General features: G+C 39.2%; 1 pseudogene; it reads right to left on the reverse strand.

The window, feature by feature from the left end:
• Nucleotides 1-1,246: 1,246 nt before the first annotated feature.
• On the reverse strand, nt 1,247-10,661 carry LOC140933411 (wolframin-like; annotated as a pseudogene).
• Nucleotides 10,662-21,073: the final 10,412 nt, after the last annotated feature.

Below are 21,073 nucleotides of genomic sequence, written 5' to 3' on the forward strand. Positions count from 1 at the left end.
GAGATAAAAAAAAAGAAACGTCTCTTTGATCGGCTAGATCCCTACGCATCTTGCTTTCTTGAATGTACGCTCCAAAAAATTCAACTGTGCGTGAAAACCTTGGGAGCCGATATCAGTAGTGTGACCTTCCCAGAATTTTTTGCCTAGGTAAAACAAAACCCGAGACCAATTTACCTTAGGAGATTTTTGATGAATTTGCCTTAGGCAAATTGGTTTTACCAGGGTAAAAGTCCGTAGTGTGACCACAGCTAATATATAAAGGCCAATCCGAACGGCCTCCACGATCTGAACAAGCTGTGCAGGGCTTCACTCAGTGAAGTAGTATAGTAGATAAAGATTAAGCGCATCACGTCTGCGTGTGTACGTTGGTATCTAAATTGCAATAAAATATAAAACATATTCTTCGGTCTAAATGACCACCACGATCTAACCAAGCTGAACAGGGCTTCACCCACTAAAGAAGTGTAGTACGTAAAGATTAAGCCCATTATGTCTGCGTGTGTACGTTGACATCTTAATTACAATAAAATATAAAACACAGTGTTCAATCTAAATAACCACGACGATCTGAACACGTTGTTTGGGGCTTTACACAGTGAAGTAGTATAGTAGGTAAAGATTAATCCCATTATGTCTGCGTGTGTACGTTCACATCTAAATTACAAATAAAATATAAAACATGATGTTCAATCCGAATGGCCTCCACGATCTGAACAAGTCGTGCAGGACTTCCTCAGTAAAGTGCAAGACTTCAAGTAGCCTAGAATTCAAGTAGCCTTAGAATTATTCGTAAAGCCCTAGCAATGATAGCCCTGCACGACATGACGGAGATCTGGCAATCAAATCTCACAAGGAATTTGAAGCAAGGACGGATCTCGGCTGCTGTTGAGGCTATTTTTGCTCTGAAATGAACCAATAGATGAACACCTTCTTATTCTAGAAACCAGCCAATAGAATCAACTTTTGAACCCCCACTTCGTTATAGACATGCCACTGTAATGAATTCATGGGACCACTAAAGATATTATCCAGTGAATTCACCATCGGTCAAGCTAACACGAATCTAGTATTAGTTACTTTAATCAGAGTTGAAAGCTTTATAACCACAAACTAACATTTTACCAATTTCATATGACTCACTTTATTGCCGTTGGCCTCTGTGCCGGCTAGATGCTGTTAAACTTAAAAAGCTGTTCGTGCATACGATTTATTGCCTCAACAATGCTCCATATCCATATTTATCAGCGGTGTAAAAGGCCCCTCAACTTATGATTAGGCCTGCTCGCTTAATTTCCATTCATGTCTCTGTTGTTCACAATCGTTGCTAGCGGTTTCTAAAACAGAAACACGTTTTCAACATGAACTCCGCTTTGTAGTGAACACGAGCAAGTAAACTATAATTTTTCAAATATTCACGGATTTCCTCATATTGGACAAAGCTGTTGCTGCTCTAAATCTCCATGTTTTACAAACATAAAACATCTTAGACTAGCTTGTTTGCTTTTTTGATGTAGCCGTTTTCCATATTGAAAACATCACTTAAATATTCATTACGTGCCATAAATTATATCCCAAACACTAATCCCATTCTCTTTATTACTAGAAAATGATCTTTCCTTACAATACACAATTCCACACCAACTGCCCCTTTGCTTTTCCAAGAGAGGCCTGTAAGTACTGTATGAAAGCCCCGCTCTGTCATAATTCACACATCATCTTCATCATAGTCTCTTTCGTTAATCAAGGGCGTCATAAAAAACCGGGTTATGAATCGACCAGAGTCACGCAATCCTTCAAATATGTCGTCACGCCCAAGCCCAATACGTGGTTTGACCTTGGTGCCGTTGATAAAGAGCCTCTTGGCCGTGACGGTCACGTAAGGCGGTCCACTCGCCAAGCGGCCTTGGAACGTGATCTGTGATATAGAAAGTAACGTTGGTTAGTAACGGAGAATCAGAAACGAACCTACTACATAGAAGAGACACTGAATCGTTCAACAAAACGGGATTTCATTACAGTGAATTCGAACCAACACTATCAAAATAAAATTTGAGTGCCACGTTTAAGGTAACTCTTCGCTTGGGGGCGTTGTTTAATGGGTTTAGGGTCACTCTATGTGAAATATTGTCAATACAAATCGAATTTTACCCTCTTTCACCATCGGTCAGTCAACTATATAGCATAGAGGCAGAGCACCCCAACGTTCCATCCGATGACATGGAGGGCCATGGATCGTTTCTTTTCGATAAGGCTCTTAAAAAGCAATTTCCTTTCTGAAAATGCCTGTGTAACACTTTTTGGAAATATGGAGTGATTAAGAGCATTTTCACCCACATGACCAGCATCTATGCAAATTAATTGGAACAAAAGAAAGCGTTAACAAAAAAAAGGTTCCTCAGGATTCGTTTTGGACACCAACATGACCTCCTTTTCAATGTTTTGGAACACCATGGCTGTTGTGACATCACATGAAAACGCCTTACATGACCCTTCAAAAACATCAAGTCTACCGACTTGATTTCAGCAAGTCACTTGCAGTGTACATGAATTGATAACCGTAACGTGCAAAAAGAATTGATTTTCTTGAAATTCCAAACATCATCTTGTCGTTCAATTTCATGAACAACATTCCACCAATACAACATGATTCATGACCGTAAAATGTAAAAAGAATTTTACACCGTAAAAATAGACGGGAAAATTCATAAGTACTCTTAAAATTTCACTGTTCCCTGAGGTCTTTCAGAGACTTAAATTTTTCGCTGGCTCGAAGTGAAGTTCCTGACTGTTCTCTGACCTTGCAATTTTTTCCCCTGACCATTTACTGACCTGTGGCAACCATGTAAAAAATAAGACAAGCCCTAATTATATCATACCTGTGTATTCTCTTGTAATGTGACCATGGTATGGTAGAATCGGTGTGTGACAGTCACTCTAACTACTTCCTCGTGCTGTGATGCTGCATCAGTAGTCATCTTTACCCCAACAGAAAAGGTGTACCTGTCATACGTTCTTAAATGGCACGGTCCTTTAGCCTTTGGCAACCACCAGCGTGCTTCCGTGAACCTGAAAGAAGGTAATAAAGTCACTTTTTATGGTTCTCCTGAACTAGACTTTAACAAACGCGAGGGAACTGCCATGGTTGTTCTATCTCCAGTTGCCAACCTCGACAGCAATACGTTAAGGCCATTATTTTTTCTTTCTTGTTTTTCTATATCATGTTTCTGTTAAAGAACTTGAACAAATATTTTTGCTATTATAAGATTCAAAGCTATCGTGTGACCTGATCAACTGAGTTTAAACTCGCCCCATAATCGAACAATTCTGGATACACAATAGCGCAGAATTTCCTTCATCAGGCAGGTCTAGCGAATGGTGTGATGGTTACTACCAAAAAAGTAACGATTTTCTCTTATACGAGTACGTTGCTCTATTAATTTCATTCGTAATATTAGGAAACAACTGTTGCTTACCATATGCAATTCACAATACCGATTCACTGCTTACTCTAGAACAGCTCTTGAAAGGGAACGAAAGAGCAAAGTTTCTTTGAAAGATCCAGGGAACCAAATCTGTATACATATAAGTTTTAAATTTGTCCTCATACCTCTCTCCACCTCTATTCTCCTCTTCTCCAAGAAGGCATTTCAGAGAAGGCTGCAAAAACCGGGGGAGGTAAGTGACCAAGGGACGAAAGCGATTTTCTACAGAGCTCAACTTAACATCAGCTACAATTCCAGTCCAGTTGACAGACTCGCCTTGAAATTCATTGCATCTTATCTGTACTGCTGCGATATTGACTTCACCCCCCTTAGTCACACTGACACAGGAATTGTAGTACTCCTTCCATAATAGGGCTTTGGGTGGGCCATATATCGAAGGGACAAAACTGATGTAAACAACGGGAAGCAAAAGGCTAACAACCACCGAACCCGTCAAGATTATGATTAGTTTTTTCTTGGGCTCGAGTTTCTCTCCATGAGGAATCTCTAGCTTGGAGTAGTAAAACACAGCCGATGAAAACGCTACAACTGCAGCTGTGACCGCAAGCTTGAATGCCAAATCAAGCGTCATAAACCACTGCACGAAATACGTCACAGACAGGCCAACAGTGAACAGAATCAGTAAAGGTAGCGTGGTCACAACAATTACCCACCCCAGGGTGGCGCGGAGCAAGCTGCTCCAGGTCGTGAAGTGAAATAATTCGGTAAAAAGCTGCCACCATAGCAGACACACCAAATAAGGAATAAGTACTTTATACATTCCACGCCAAGAGTGACGGCTCGCCATAATGAGAAGCAGGACAAAAATTACCACTTGGAGAATCGATGGAAGACTGATGTCAAATTCCAGTCCATAGTGAAGGGGCACTGCGGAGAACAAAAAAAAGAAGATTACAAAGTACATGCAAGTAATGAAGGTAGCTCTGGGAGCGCTTGAGGGCACTGGCCTCCCACCAATGTGGCCTGGGTTCAAATCCTGGCGTCGTCGCCATATGTGGGTTAAGTTTGTTTTTTGTTCTCTTCTTTGCTCCGAGGGGTTTTTGACTAGAAACTCCGGTTTTCTCCTCTCCTCAAATGCATTTCCAAATATAACACTTCCAATACACTTATAACAATTTGATTTGGAACGAGTGGACACGTTTAAACGAGTTGTTAGGAACTTCTAGTTGGGCTTCATTGGTAAAAAAATTACAATTACAATTACAAACAATTGACTTTCCGAGGACACGAATTCGTGAATTGGCTCTGGTGGAGGGCTAACTTTAGAGACGTTGGCACTTGAACCCCTTCACTTTATCAAATGAATTGAGGGAACTAAGCTTTTTAATTAGGGTATGGAAAGGGGACTCGCCACATCCCGCATCCTCGCCCCTTTTTCTTGCTAACCAGAACTTTATTTTTTTCCAGTCCGCACATGGCCCAAATGTTTGGTCTTGGTGTCTGCTTTAGAAGATTCAGACACAGAGGGATGAACTTTGCAATTCACGTAACGAAGATTTTTCGCAGTAAATATAGGATTAACACTTTTCGTGTTTCCATAAAGTAAAAGTATTGAAAAACAATAAAAATTTTGCAGAGATATGACTTTACCTTACCAACAATAATTGGGTAGCACAGGAAGGCCAGTCCTCGCACATTCCCCAAACAACACAGTCCGGTGGTTAGCAGCTTGAGGAGAATTGTGTACAGTGCATAGTCATCGTATTTATCCGGTAGTCCTCTGAAAGAAGAAACTAGTAACCATATGGAATCATTAGATGGAGTGGTCTATAACTGCATAAGCTAAGGAAAAGCGCTCTCCAAGCATGCATTCAACAAGTTACATAGCACAAAGGACTGTTTTTAGGTTCCCCGATGGAGACTGGGCCACAAATTCTAAGTGGTAGTCCAACCAAAGCAAAGACAATTCATTGCGTTCGACGCCAGGAGAACGCAACATAAACTGAACGCAAGACGCCTGGGCACAAGCATTTAGCAGAAAGAATCTCGATTCTTTGGTTCGTTCAGGTACCGGAAATACGTCATAGACTCCATGGGCAAGGAGCGCGCATGTCTTTTCTTCCATGTGCAGCTTTGCTCGTTTCCTTTGTCTGCACTGTTCATTTTCTTCGTTAGCTCCTCGTCAGGTTCTGCCTTTACTCGGTAAGTTTAAACTCAATAATTTTTGGAAGTAAAGTATCCCCCTTGCCTAAGCAGGCGGGTAGCTACCTGTGCGTACCTGAGAAACATTCACAACACAAACTATCATGAGAGATGGCAAGTATTTACCTGTAAAGAACAAAGCTACCAAACTCAGTTCAGAACACGGTATCCAGAGTTTGTCACAAAGTGGAAACACAGCCACAGTTACCAACAAAACAATGAAGAAGGAAATGTATGGAGTCACAGAGTTCCACATGAACTTATTCTCGGCTTCACTGCTGTTCAGTCGAGGGTCAAACCTAGTAAGATATAACAATTTTACACAGCATTTTAAAGTCACGCAATAGTTTTTGTTTGTTCCTTAAGAATACACTAAAGAAGGCTATGCTCTAGCTGAAAGGAGGACGCTGAACTTTGGGAGAGGCAGAACAAGGGGACCATATTTTAAAGTGCTTCTGCAAACCCGCTTTTACCCCAATTGCACATCCCCCCTTCTTACAGAAGGCAAGGTCATCCTTAGCTGCAGAGGGAAGTTATTTTTGGAGGGGTGTAAAAAGAGACCAAGTTTTAAAGAGCCTATGCAAACACCCTTCTTACCCTATTTGCACTCCCCCATCCTAATCACAGCAGACAGGGTCAGCCTTAGCTGCAGAGGGAACCTACTTCGGGAGGGGCAAAGCAAGGATACCCAGTTCTAGACTTCCCATGAATCTACCTGTTCACCCCAACAACACATTCCCCCACATCTTACATCAGACGGGGTCAACCCGAGCTGCAGAGGGAAACTATTTTGGGAGGGGCGAAGTAAGAATACCCAGTTCTAGAGTTCACCCCACCAACACTTCCCCCTGCATCTTACATCAGACAGGGTCAGCCTTAGCTGCAGAGGGAAATTAATTTGGTAGTGGCCTTTGTTGGGCCTTATATTTTTGGGTTTCCCTTGCACACACACTTCTATCACCAGATATGCCCCCCCCCCCAATCCCTGGGGTAACTGAATGTTCACAATTTTCTATTCCAGCTGAAACAAGGGAATAGTTAGTTTTTATATTAATTTTTCTTTATTTATTTTTTATACTTCATCCCAAAATAGCTATTGACTTCCATGGCTACCAAAACCATTCTGTTACTGACTATAAAGCTGGGCTTAAGCCTTGGGTGGCCTAAACCATTATGCATTACTATCTCAGAGAGGTGGGGGGGGGGGGGAACTCCGTTAAGCTTTATAGGAATATGCAGCCCCATAGGGTACAGTTTTTGAGCCCCTTTTGGTCTAAAATTTTAAATCAAGTAGGGTAAGGTCTAGGATTGAATTTGTCTTTTTTTCAATTAACCTACTAAAGAGAGCTGTTCTGAGGTCCACAATTCTGCAGACAAAATGAAAGATTTTCATTTGACTAGGGTTAGAGTTTCAGAGCACATGCTGCACAACCCCACCAAATTTTCAAGGAGTATTGCCATAAGCAAAAATTAATAAACAGATTACATACTTTTTCATTAGCTCTGACACACTTCTCAGTTGTCTCAAGGCTTCCCTTCCATAAAACATTTGGAGAGAAAACACGACCAGTGACAAGAAGCAGATGTAGAAAATAATCAAAGGAATTATAAACCAGAGGAAGACTGCAGTCAGTTGGCTGTAAACATACAGTAAAACTAGCATTTGGATTTGGGAGGTTGGAATCAAGGACTTCAAGAAGGTGGATCCTTTCTTAGAAATCTTTACAAGGATGAAGTGCTTTGCAGATTCCAGGGACTGATCTGGATATTTCATGACCTGGTTATACAAAAGAAAACATCTAAATCAAGTTTGGCAACAAATCAAAATTCATATAGTGCATGTCAGGACATTTTAGAGAGGTATTGATAGCTCATATGCGGGCAGTTCTCCAAACAATGTTTCACTTCATCAATCCCCTAAAGTCAAAAGTCCAAGCTCAAATAAACACAGTCAGGTAGATTTGTGGTTCAATTTTATCCTTAGTTTAAATTTATTTTCTTTTATTTTTTGGGTGTGGTAATGTATGGTAATGAGTTTGATCAACAAAAATTAAACCAAGGATTAAAAAATTGAACCACAACATCAACAACATTTCTTCTTGACATCAAATGTCAGCACCTCCCTAGTCGATGATAAAATCAGTGTATGTTTTTATTCATTTAATTTTACTGTCATCAGCACAGCCAACTCTTGATAACATGTCAAGTGAGGTGATATAAAATCCCTTATTTATCTACCAAACCTGTAAGGTTGACCACACCATAGTTCCAATGTGCTAATTACTCATTTTTAATTTGCCTATTATATGATTCCCTTTAATTGGATGAAGGGAGTAGCTATTGGCATGATTGCTGTACCAACTGGCTTTGCTGCAAATCTTTTCTTCAAATAATACAAATAAAGCTGTTGTACCAGCTCTCTAGAAATTTCATCACATATTAACTTTCATAATGATTTTTTTCCTTTTTTTTCTTAACAAATGATTTATTGTTATTTAAGAAAAGTTCATACACTGTAGATACTGTGATGGTCATCTTTCTTTCGCGAAAAAAGTACATGCATAATTATAATGCAGGTTTGAAAGGAACCAAAACAGAGCCGTAGATCAAATCCAGATGGTAGACAAAATTCTTCTTGATGGGGTCTTGTAAGGGAAGGACCCAGTAGCATCTTGAGATGGGGAAGGAGGGGGGTTGGAAGGAGGCCTAAATAAATGGGGTTTTTATTTTAGGGAGCACCAAAAGAAATATGCACATTTTATACCTGAGCCTAGTTTTAAAATTGTAACCCAGTTTTATAGCTTAAAAAGAGTGAACAGATTGAATACTGCAACCTTTTTCTTTTTTCAACTTAGTAGACAGTTTTAACTTAGTACACAGTGCAGTACCTTTTCCAGTACGGAGGCCTTATTGAATTTATCCATGTCTTCCTTACTCAGCAACGTTACTACTTCAGGGACTTCCCCTCTGGCATATGCCATCACTGTGTCCTTTAGTTCAGCCAGAGTGAACTCATCTTTTTCGCCAACAGTCAAAGCATTGATCAGCAAGCTCATCAGTCCAACTTCCTCACTCATTTCTTTATTCTCCTTTTCAGGACTGTTATTTGCTTCTTGGCTGTCTGTTTCCTTTTCATTAAATAAACAATAATCATACTGGACCTAGTCGTTTAAAGGCTGATTAGCACAAACTTGATGTTCAATTTAAATTATCTGAATTTCTTTTCCTTTTTCCTGAAAGTATTTTCCCACATAATTTTCCCTATTTTTTTAGAGTAGCCAATCATCAACTTGAAGACAAAAAGAATTAAACTGAATTTGTTTTTAAAGCTTTCATACCTGGATAAAAATTTCACACTAACGCTGGTTCATCTTTTGACCCAGCTTTGAACAACCTCGCCCTGGATGCTAAACATGCATTATTTTAAGGTCATTGTTTTAGGAGCTAGGGTCTTTTAAAAGGGTACAAAATGTAAACTTTTTCAAAGAGTAGTACAAATTTATTTCTCTTTTTTTGCAACTCAAAAGTTGTGTCTACATGTATCTCCTTAGTCAGATCTATCTCCTTTTATTCAATTTATTTTCACCACCATGTATACTGACAAATTTGTCAAGCTGTTGCTCATGCACCTGTAGCAAGGATTTTTTAGGGTAAGCTGTTATGTGCATGGGTGTTAATTAAGGTTACAGGTGCCCACCAATTCCTCCTGACATTCCAAACTGAATGCAAGTGGCGGGATACTATATACTAACTAATGATCCTCATACACAGGGCTGTCAACTCTCCCGGATAATCCGGGAGACTCCAGATTTTGAACCATTCCTCCCGGTTTCCAGATTAGAGTCTGAAATCTCCCGTATAATCGCCGAAGTTTGCCATTTCTTGTAGCTTCGACTTTCTGACAATGAAATTTCAAATATTTTGCTTTGTTTGAGCTGTCTTACTGTACACCGATCGCAGTTGGAACAACCATCTTAGATTTTGAGATCGGGCCAAAATTTTCGGAGTATGCCATTGTGATAATTTAAGCAATAATGTGATTGGTGGGAAGCAAACCAATTAGGTCAAATGTTACAATTCCAACAACATGTTTTTGGCGCGTTTTTTCTTTTCACAAATGGCGTCACCTGCTATGCATTATGATGTCATCTATCATCCCTTCCCCGTCAATTCTCAATATTTGAAGACGTGGGAGGTTGACAGCCCTGCAATACGATCCAAAAAAGTTAGCCTCCCATGCAGATGTTCTTAGGGGTTCGTCACACGTTCCCAGGAACACATGACAAACCCCCAAGAACTTCTGCGTGGGAGGCTACCAAAAATTGGGATAATTATCATTTACTTTTAGTGCCCTAGCCATGGTCAAGTGGCAGTGCACAGGCATGATTTGACTAGACATTTCACCAATAGCAATAGGTTCATTCTTGGTGATGCCATTTAATTGTAACCAACCTTCTGTTTTTCCTTTGCTCTTTTCATAGCCTCGTCCGTCAATATCCTGTATAGCCACTTTGTCTTCGCCATCTTTCTTCAGAGAATTATAAAGCCGCTCAATGGCATATCTTAGTCTTTTTTCCTCTTCTGCAATCTTCACACACCACTTGACATCATCTTCAGTCTCTGGTGTGATTCCCTGGCTCTCTTCCAGGCATTTAGCTAAAAGATCTGTAGCCTCCTTGTTCCTTCCCTGCCTTGAGATTGCAATTAAAATTTTCACTGCTTCTTCTTTTTGCTGTGAGTCTTTGGATGACAACATCTCTTTTGCCTCAGATACTTGTTCTTCCATGTTGTTATGGCTAGTATTTTCCAAAACATAGAAGGAGGATTATTTAAGTTTGGAAAATGCTTTTACACCATTTGATCATCACGCGATAAATCATTTACATATATTTTTGTAATCTAAAGCGAATAGCCCTCCCGCTGTCTGTGAAAGTGCAAATTAACAAAACTTACGCTCTGAAGAATTATCCCGCTCACAACACCAGGATTTTTTTTTTTTGCCAGCCGAATTAGTGAATTAATGTAGGTAGCATATCGAACGAAGTTTCGATAAATGGCCATGTATTGTTTTTCCCTCGCCATTTCAAACGGGGGAGCTGGGAAAGAGTTACCAGGTCCCGTCGTCGTGTCCTCCACTGTGACATAGATGTCACGTCACGCAAAACGCGCGTGACCTTTTACCGTCGTCCTTCTGCGACGGTATGTTTTCGCCGGGTTTCTCGTCGTAAGGAAGTAAGTAAGTAATTTTATTTAACCACATATCGCATATGATCGATAGCTCGTTTAAATGCAAATGTGAAGACAACGGTGAAACCGATAAGAGTTCATGCATACTTATTGTCACTTTTCTTCTAAAACTGAGTAGTCAATGGGTTAAATATGCGTTGGCTTGTGTTTACATTGATTGACCTTAGCTCGCGGCCGCATGGCGACTGCTTGTTTTCTACCTAGTGTCGCCCGCCGTGGCAGAGGAAAATTGCCGAAAAGAAAGGTAAGGCCCTGTTCAAACGTTGATCTTCTCATGTACCGAACTTAATACCTATTTAGGTCGACTTAAAGTGTAGTCGAACTCGATTCATTTTCACGATGTTCAATGGTCTAGAATGCTTTAAACAAGTGAAAATAAATTTTTCGAAATTTTAGTAATTTGTGCTTTAGTTTCGGCACATGAGAAGTGCGACGTTTCAACTGGGCCTAACAGTGATAATTGTAGCCGTCTTTTTATAACTTAAAAATGTATTTTTATGAAGAAAAGATTCCTTTAACGCAAAAGGTGTCGGCTTAGGAAAGGAAAGTTTAAACAAAAACATCGATCGACTACAGTTTTGAAAAGTAGCTAGCTTTAATATGTACCCTTATTCTTCTGATTGGTATTCTTCGTATAAAATAAGAAACTTCTCTTCAGTAATTGAGCCTTCTGCGAAAGAAATTACAAGCGAGTTTCGCACATGACCTCATCGTCCTGTGTTTTCCCCAGGCCGCCCGTATACACATCCAACCATACCAGCCTACCGTAGTGGCCTATCTTAAAGTCCCTGTTGTCGGTTGCTCGGATTCTGCGGATACCCGTTCTCTTCTTTTTGATAAATGGTAGTTTACTCTGGGCTACAATGGATTAGCTTAATAATTCCCTAAAAAAATATCTAGTATGAGTTCGTCGCAAGGGGCTATTTTGGGGGTTGTTATGTTTAAACTGCGAACAGTCTCTTATTTTAAACGAGTGCGCAAGCCCGAGAAGTAAAAAAAGGAGACCGCCCTTTGTCGTTTGGTCCTAATCCCTTACTGTAACTTGCAGTCGCGCTGGCTGAGATAAGAACTAGATGGATTTTAAGAGAAAAGAAGGACTGCAAGCAGTCTACTGTGACAATTCTTTAGTCCAGTCCACATTCTGGTTACTGACATTCTTAACAGTTAGTTTCCACGGTCTCTTTCTTTTTCGATCGCTCCTTTCGATTTCATCGTCAGCGAACTGGAAACGTCTTGTTTTGCAGCGCTTTAAAAACTTCTTACCTCGACGATCCATACTGCTGAAAGGTTAGTAACTAAAATGCAGAATACTGATTACTCGGCCATTTCATTTACATCTCGTTCGATTGTGTTATGCCTCGATTTTCATAGTGTTCCGACATTGTGAAGGAAATAGTGAGATGAATCGCTCGATTCCCCATCCATTTTGACCATTTGAATTACAAAACGATGGGGACAAGTTGAATACGTTTCTAACGTCGGTAGAGAGAAGGAATACCGTTTTTTTTTATGGTCACATTGGTGGCGAAAGTATTGATGAAATATCCTCCATGAATCTTATACTTGGCGGCGTACTGACGTGGACCATATACATATGATCACTTAACAAATGAGAAAAGATAGTCCACCCTCATTCACCTAAAACAAGTCGTTTTGTATTATGACTTTGTATCCGCAATACGATGTAATTTATGGCATCAGTAACCACTAAGTTTCAAAACAACTTAATGGCTAAATAAATGCTTATACTGCTGAATAAAAGGATGCTTCCAATAAACTCAAGATTTCATTTTCCAATCAGTTGGTCACAAATTAAAGACTGATATGCCCTTCCTGGGGCGGATCTAGGGAGAAGGTGCAGAGGAAGCGCACCCTTCCCCCCCCCCCCCCCGCCCCTGAGATGACCTGTGGCTTTTTAACAGTGTACATGTACAGCTGGTATTCTACAAAGAAGAAAAAATGGGGCTTATTGCTGTTGAAGAATTTATGTTAAACGCCGTAAAAATGGTAGTTAAAATGGTAGTTCCTTAGTGATGCACCCTATCCCAAGAAAACTCCTGGATCCGCCCCTGCATTGAATAGTTTACTACATCCGTACACGTAAACTTGTGCCCTGGTCATTTGCCATTGTGTCAACTTGCCTCACCCTATTCCCCAATACAAGACTTCTTGTAACAATAAAGCAACCCTGGGCCAGAGGATGTGGGTTGCTCATGGGGCTGAAATAGGAACTTTAAGAAGAAGTTCTACGGGTTGCTGGTCTTGTCGCAGTGTAATTACATTTATATCTGCAAGTAAATTTGTGATTGTGTTAGTCAAATTATTTTAAATATAAATGAGTAATTAAATAGATTAATTGACTGTAACTGCCTGATTAAGTAAATTGATTTGTGGATGAAAAAAGTCGTCACAAGGTGTAACTGTTCGCTTGAAATAATATTAATCGAGGCCTCTCATGCAAGGAAAATTAACTAAAACTAAAGGGACAGGTTCACGGCTCAGCGCATGCTCATTTATCAAAATGCTGTTTTTTCTGCCGGGACATGCTGTATTGTCTATGCTCTTGATCAACTTAAATATTTCCAGATAGCTTTAAATTAATCAACCATGGAATAAAACGTTCGTAACTTCAGGTTACTCTGAAATACATTTCTACTTTGAAATACACTCTCAGATCGCTGAGCTACATGCGAGTGGGATTATTAACCGATAGAATTAATAATAAATTGGAAAAAAGTAATTTAATTAATGAGCATGCACTTAACCGTGAACCTGTCCCTTTAAGTCTTTCAGAACTACATGGCATTTTAATTTGAACACTTTCATGTCATTTATGCCTGTTTTAACAGTTTTTCTGATAACTGTTTCAGTCATCCGCAAAACGGAGTTTCATCAAAATATTAATAATTAAAATGCTGATGTCTCATGTTTGTTATATAATTATCAAGAACATGGTTCATTCTCAGTTTTTCAGTCTGATAACAACTTGCTTATTTTAACCTTTTTACTGATTTTGACAGTGTCAGTGGTTCTTATTCATACATAATTAATTTGTCTATTGTATCTGGTTAGTTAATGATGGCAGAAAGCATCAGAAGCTGGTTTCTTCTCTTAACTCCCGAAACGTAGCATAAATCCAGCCGGAGAGATGCTGAGATAAGGGGGGGGGGCCCGGTCTCCAAAAAATAACACGCTCCGAGTTTAAAAACAAGCTCCGTCGATGTTAAGTTCATATCGATAGTGCATCTTTATCGGGAAGTTTAGGATATAAATGGCTGTTCAGGTCTGCAAATAATCCCCAAATAGCCGATGCCGTCCGTGAACTTGTCTTCTTGCTGTTCTTGCTATGTTTTTTTCGCCGTGAAACAACTAAAATGTTCCGCCATTACTCACTTCGCCATCACTCCCTTTGAAAACAAGTCAAACTCGTCCCCAGGTCTTCTTGGTTAAAGGTTCAATAATCTGCAACTTCGCGGCACTTCTGACGTCATCAGTTCAATATGGCAAAATTCTTCCAAATTTGGTCAATAGTAATTGGTTATGATGATGAATTATGCGTGTGATTTTAGCCGATCAGAAACGGAGAAATATTTTGAATGAATAATATGTCAAGTACCGATAGATGAACGTGTTATATACGGTATACAATGTCCTTAAAGATATATAATGCCTTGCTCTGATCATTATACCTGACATTGTGATTCTTGATATTTTAGATTCCACTTGTTTAATATGTTGTTTCCAAGATAGTTCTTTGTCTGCTATTAATCCCAAAAACCTTGTACTGTTGACTTGTTCAAAAGTTTCTTTATTGATTTTAATTTCAAAGTTGCTAGGTTTCTTTTTGTGCCAGTTTTTAAAAATAATAAAGCGAGTTTTGCTAATATTTAAAGAAAGTTAGCCAGCTCTAAGCCAATCGGCAACTTCACATAACTCCTGATTTGCAATCTGATTTAATATTTCAGGATTTCTGGGACTGTAAAATAAATTTGTCTTTTCTGCAGAAAGTAGAAATGATGGGAGTTTTGAGCTTTCTGAAATGTCATTTACATAAATATACTGAATACTAAGGGACCAAGAACCGATCCCTGCAGCACCCCACATGTAATAATTCAAACATCCGACTAGACAGACTTATGGTTTACTATTTGCTTGCTATCCGTAAGATAATTTTTGAGCCATTCCAATGCAGTTCCTCTAACCCCATAATATTCAAGTTTATGCAGTAATATCTAATGGTTCAGACAGTAACGACTGCTTTGGAAAGGTCCAATAATATCCCACTGGTATATGATACTACGATTGTTCCTATCCTCCATGTTGTTATGGCTCGTATTTCAAAAACATAGAACAGTGGGGGATTAGTTTTAAGTCTTAGCTAGTAATATACGCCAGCTGTCCAGTCACGCGATGATCATCAATTATTCACCGATATTTTTATGAATTTGTAATAGTGTAAGTAATCAGCGAAATGTCTTTCTCGCTCTTGTCTACATAAGCACTGAACGTGCTAGTTTATAGCGGGGCTCCCGCGCGCCAAGCGCGCGTGGGACAGAGCCCCATACTCATGGAATATGGTCAACCTCTTTTCGCTTGGTTGTCACGTGACTGACCGAGCGTACGTACGTACGTACGTACGCGTCTACAGATTGTACGGGTAGGGTAGGGGAGACTATCAAAAGGAAGGGAGGGGTGTCTCAGGCGTGTGTTGGCAAGTCCTCATCTTTTTTATATGACATTCACAATATAGTCAATTGACAGCTGTCAAAACAGGATAGCCACTGACCAGTATCCCATGACCATAACGCGGGCTCATTTGTCAACTCATCGAGGTGACGTAATTTATTTGGAAGCTGTCCGCTGACCGGTTAATCGTTTTACTAGATCGCAAACAATATTCAATCTCATACTTTTTAGCATGGATATTATTATTAATATTTAGCTAGTTTGGGATCGGAGCACAGGAAATGTGATCAGTTGACAGCTATCAAAACAAGGTATCCGCTGACCAGTATCACTTGAGCGAATCGCGGGCTCAGGTGTCGACCCATCGAGGTCGAGTATTTTTTTGAAGTTATCCGCTGACAAGGTACTTGTTTTCAAATGATTGCAGGCTCAAGTTTAATTTTTTTTTAAAATTCATATGAAATATGTTGTGTTTATGTGCCGCACAATTAAAATTTTGATTTCAAACTGACCTCGGACGCGAAAATTCAGCCAGCTGCTACAGGCAGGGAAGACAGTTGCTTTTGACCTTTCTCGCCATGTTCACGCGTTGGTCACGCTCTACGTCCAATTTTTATGCTCTGATTGGTCAAAATTTGACAGGTGAGTTCATGCGCAAAATTTATGCAGCATCTTGAATCTTGTTTACTTTGACAGCTGAAGCTGACAGAGTTTTGTGTCAACTTGTGATGTTTTTAACTTTCTTTTTCCACTGGATGTACAAAATGAAATTCAGATTCTATGAGGAGTCTTCTGTTATTCATGGCTAGTTTGTTTATTGGGTTTTTGGTTGAGTCAAAGTCGGAAATCCGATTTCGGATGGCATCGTTTTCGTTTTCACCTTGCTTAATGCGTAAGAGGGTTGCAAAGTCTGAAGCGATACTGGCCTTCCTTGATACCTTTCAGGAGCTGCATCTCGAGTGGTAAGCCTAAGTAATTATTGTATTTGATGTTTGTTTTTTATTCCTAATTTAATGAAGTCGAGCGTAGTTTATGCGGCTATTTTGTTTACGCACGTTTGTAAGATTTAAGACAATGATCTGACCGCGTATCAGGTTTGTTATAAGCTTACAGATCTTTAAAAAGCCTTTAGACATTTTCTCACCGCAAATAGAAAGAAAACGTAAAAGAAAGGTTTGAGCGATTTCCTTGCCTCGAGTTCGTCTTTGAAAAAAGCAAACACCGGGAAGCCGGCTTAAAACACGAAATTCAGCTTTAAGCTCGAAGACTCAGGAGTTTTAGAGACACTTTAATACTTGTCTTCCTGAATGAAAATTGTCGTCTCTGTATATGTTTCTCCGAATTATATTTCTTTTATTAATTGTTAGTACTGTCTCTTGTAATTTTAATCGCTGTGTCGATTGTTTTCAGTCGTTCAGTGAACAACGCTTCCCGGTGTACTCAAAATGCCGCGCGTTAAACCGTTTTAAAATAAAAAATAAACATAATAAATTCTTTATTATGTTGGAGCGTAACTCTGTTAATGTTCATTCAAACACTCGCCACTGCTAGCACTGATAAAGTCAGAACCGGCTGGCCGTATAGATGATTTTGAAATTTTTTTTTAACGGTTTAGCTAAAGCCAACGCGTGCTGCGATCGTCCTGAATATTGAATGATAGCAATTTGTATCGCAATATTGTGAAATACTGCATTCTGTTGTGCGAGGTCTGTATGATAAAAACAGTGCCTCATAGTACTGTTTCACCTCAGATGTGATGTATAAATGATATAAAAGGTTGGTTTACAGTCGCACCCAGATTTGTTGGCAAGATTTTGTAAAGTAAACTTGTCGAACGCAAAAAATTCGGCCAGAATTTTTTTTCCAGGCCTAATTAATCTAAGGCGATCATGAGCCATTATGGCTCTTAATAAATGTGATCGAAGATGATTGCCAGTTTTTGGGTGTACTTATGAGGCTATCAACTCGATGTGAGATTTGGTTCACTCTTGGGCTGCTTGCAAATTATTTTTTGTAAAATCACTTAGCCTTTCCATGAAAAGTCACACGAATGTGCTCTAAAGTTAACTGAATTGTGGAATACAAGTTTATTGTTTGATTTAAATTATAAATTTATTAATGGGAGCCTCGCTTTTAGCCCTGGCTAAATCTATATATTATCTAATAACAAAACTTAAACGCACTCGTCTCGACATGCCGTAGCTTAGGCCTTCAATAGCCTTTTAAAAACAGGCAAACGAAAACTTTTTCCAAGATCTTTGAGTGACAGGGATGATAAGTTATACCCACCTTCTGGCTTCTAAAAACGAAAATTCAAAACCCTAATATGTATCTAGTTAAATATACCTGGATTTTTGAAAACCGGGTTAGCAAATAAATCACTTCATTCTACTACTTGCCAATATAAGGTGTTTCGATATAGTTTTTCAGAGGCCATACCGGTATTTTTCAATCTTTTTAAAAGTGATTTTCTCCTTGTCTGATCGCTATAAAATTTTTACCAATGATTGACTATAGATTGAAATTTGTCAAAATGTAGGTTTTAGTAAAATCGATATTACTAAATCCGCGCTACAGCATTCACTGTTTTGACGTTATGCTAATTTTTCCAAATTAATCCGGACAATACATATATCCATGACTGGTACATTTCAGTGTGAGTATTGTCAATGTTTTATATATAAAAGACGCGATAAATTCAAACTTAAATGTACTAGTCATGGAGGTATGTATAGCGCGCATTATTTGGGAAAAATTAGCGTAACGTCAAAACAGTGAATGTTGTAACGCAGATTTTTGGACCGGTTCGTAGGATAGGTTTGTCTTGAAATTTCAAGGTGTTGCAGTGAATCAATCTTAATGAAAGTTTCAGACATTTTTCTATACATTATGAAGATTATGTGAAGAGATTTTAAAAAAATTCGTTTGTGTCGTTTCAGAGATATACAAGAAAGCGCTAAAAGTCCAAATTCTGAATGAAGTTGCACTTAATACAAGTGGTGAGAAAACGGGTTGGTTTTCAAGATCGCGAGAACGAAAGTACACCAAAATTTCCTAGCATCGAAATATGATATTAAGTAGCATTCTGACGCTACTTGAGAATAATTTGAGTCATTTATAACGTTTTGATTAAATAATCTATCACCGCTGTTGAGAATTTAAGGTTTGAAATATATTTTCGTTTCTGTGGAATTCAAACTTACAGAATTTTTTACTTCTTACGGAGATTGTTTGCTAAACACCAAACTTTAAGTTCCTAGCGTTGGATTTTCAGTAGAAGGTCTAGATCACACAAAATTCGGCTTATACCAATTCCAAAGTTTTTTGTTTATTGTTGTCATAGCAATATCCATTTTACCAAAACCTACATTTTGACAAATTTCAATCTATAGTCAATCATTAGTAAAAAACTTTATAGCGATCAGACAAGGAGAAAATCACTTTTAAAAAGATTGAAAAATACCGGTATGGCCTCTGAAAAACTATATCGAAACACCATAAAACCATAAACAATCACTTAAATGCCGACTAAAAGCCTTTATCTGACGCCGTGCAGTAAGTTTGTGGTCCCGAGAAGCATTTCACCGAGTCCAAAAATTTTAGAACATTTATTTAGTAATTAAAAGTAAAGAAAGAATACCGACATCGACGGCGAAAGAGCACTCGTTTTCCGCCCTCTGTGACATCTTTGTGTACTTGTGTTTGAAATTGAAGCCATGCAATTGATACTTAACTTATTTGAACGCAACGCCTTGTTTGAAACCAGATGAAACTGGTTTATCTTCGGTTATTACTGTTGATTATGTTCGATTGTTAAAGTGTTCGATTTCCGAAGGTTCGATTGTGTCCCGGGGAGGGGGGCACTTGGGTTAATTTTTGCTGGGTATTTGCCGCTGGCCCCTCAGAGCCCCTACCCCATTATAGTCTATTCTGTGGCCAATTATAAACCCCCATCTTAGTCACGTTTGGGCAAATATGTAATTTTCGTGATCCCAACGTAGTCACTCTCTATTTATGTATCTACCTTATATTGAATGAAAAACACTTTACTTTTCACATACGTTACAACCATTCCCGTACGTTTGATAACCGTAAATATGAAGAACTGTCTTAAGCCTGGTTTTTAAGCATAATAAGCACAAGCACACATGTAAGCGAGGGAAAACTGGGTCGACATAAGCATAAGCACAAGAAAAACGAACAAGTACGTTATTCTTGTGCTTATGCTTATGTCGTAGCTTTGACTAGTGAAAACTGGGTCGACATAAGCACAAGCATAAGCACAAGGCCGTGGACCAATCATAGTTCACTTTGACCCAGACCTCATGCGATCATACAAAAAGCAATATGGCGGACGCTTCGTCCGCCATCTTGTTTATCATTGGATTGAGGAGAGCTGGTATCGAGAATTGAGTCAAATATGCCATTCTGCGCGTGCGTATGTCCTTATGCTTAGTTATGCGCTCGTGTAAACCAGGTTTTACTCAAAAAATCAGAAGATGTGCTTCCCCATTCTAGTAACTCTATTGAAAATGCAACCCCATTATGGTCAATCCAGTCGTGAAAATGCGACCCCATCAGGCGGCACATCCCCATTAGCCTGTCATAAGGAAGTTCCCCCCCCCCCCCCCTCCAACCTGCGATTGTGTTCGATTGGCAAAATTTTTAGGTGAGTTCGATTAAGTTCGATTAACGAACCGGATCGAAGTCAATCGTACGACTGGAGTTCCATTGGGTTCGATAACTGAACGTTCGATTGACTACGCCCGGAGTATTGACCTACAGCGAATAAAGCAAACTACTCGACAAATGTAGTGACACGGAAAATTACCCAAGATCGATCGGTATTTTAAACAGCTCCGCCAAGGAACGCAATAGGCCAGATCCTTTACCTGTCGACTATTCCAAAGTGGAATCAAACTAGTCTTTTTTTTTTTCAATTTACTCTAAAACATTCTCACTTTATTGGCTAGCTTCCACAGCTGCCATTTATTGTTTGAAGCTTCAGTGACTGATGAGCAAAAATATTTGTCGACAAAAATCTTGGAAAGTTAACTAAAATTTATACTCCTTTTTGTACGATTTTGTTTGCCGATAGAGGTATGTTCGCACAAAGGCCAGTTTAAAACTGACTGTGCATGCTTGCACAAATTTGATTTTGAATTTGTTGTAAAATGGTCTGTCGTGTTTCGGAATTTTTTCCGATGTTAGTGATGTAAAGATGCTACCCCTTGTCAACTACCTGCAGCCATTTTTAGCAATCAAAAATTATATATTTTTTTAGGGAGAGCGCGGCTGAATTATTTCAAGCTATTTACTGAATTTAACAAAGTGTATCCAGAAGTTAAACTTAAACGCAGGTTAGTCATTTACAAACCAGCATAGAGGTCAGAACCTTGTCTTATATCCGGCTGCGTCCGATATTCTCCGCCTTAAACTCAAGGGAGTTACGGAGCACATCAACTACAAGGCTCAATAAAAACTACAAATCTCAA

This window comes from Porites lutea, chromosome 4, assembly GCF_958299795.1.
Source record: "Porites lutea chromosome 4, jaPorLute2.1, whole genome shotgun sequence".
NCBI lineage: Eukaryota > Metazoa > Cnidaria > Anthozoa > Scleractinia > Poritidae > Porites > Porites lutea.